Below are 642 nucleotides of genomic sequence, written 5' to 3' on the forward strand. Positions count from 1 at the left end.
ACAGAAAGAGCGAGAGAGTCCATTTACCTCGGCAGCAACTATGTCGCATTCTCGCATCTTGATCTTTAACGTTATCTTTTCGTTGATCAAAACTAATGCTTAAGGTTGATTCAATATGTAATAAAAAAAAACGTTACATCAACAATAAAATAGTACAATGATGAAGTCGCTTAGCTTATATTAAACATAAAAATTGAACAAAACGACATAAAGTCATAAAGTAGTACAATGGCAAATTAGCATTTATGAAACCTCTAACTCTTATTAACAACTTGAAGAATACGGAGCCTATACTTGCGTTGTAATCCAAATAAATAAGGTTTCCCTTATTTAAAACGAATGCTTAGTTTGTGGTTCATCTTTATTTTTTAATGAAAACACAGCAACAATAAAGACCAACTCAGTTATTTTAAACGAAGAAATTAAACGTTTATTAACAAAAGTTCTCTTGCGCTTTTGGATCCGCCACCAGTCATTTCGCTTCACTCTCGTCACGTGACTCCTGCGGCTCGGAGCTGCTTGGAACAGACGCGCCTCAGAATTGTAGCGTTCCATGTCCAGCTGAACTAAATTGATTTTATTTTTTTATTTCTCGTAACACCGACTACAGGACAAAGGCTGTGTATTGCACACATATAACTT

Source organism: Sinocyclocheilus anshuiensis, unplaced genomic scaffold, assembly GCF_001515605.1.
Source record: "Sinocyclocheilus anshuiensis isolate Anshui unplaced genomic scaffold, SAMN03320099.WGS_v1.1 scaffold1572, whole genome shotgun sequence".
Taxonomy (NCBI): Eukaryota; Metazoa; Chordata; class Actinopteri; order Cypriniformes; family Cyprinidae; genus Sinocyclocheilus; species Sinocyclocheilus anshuiensis.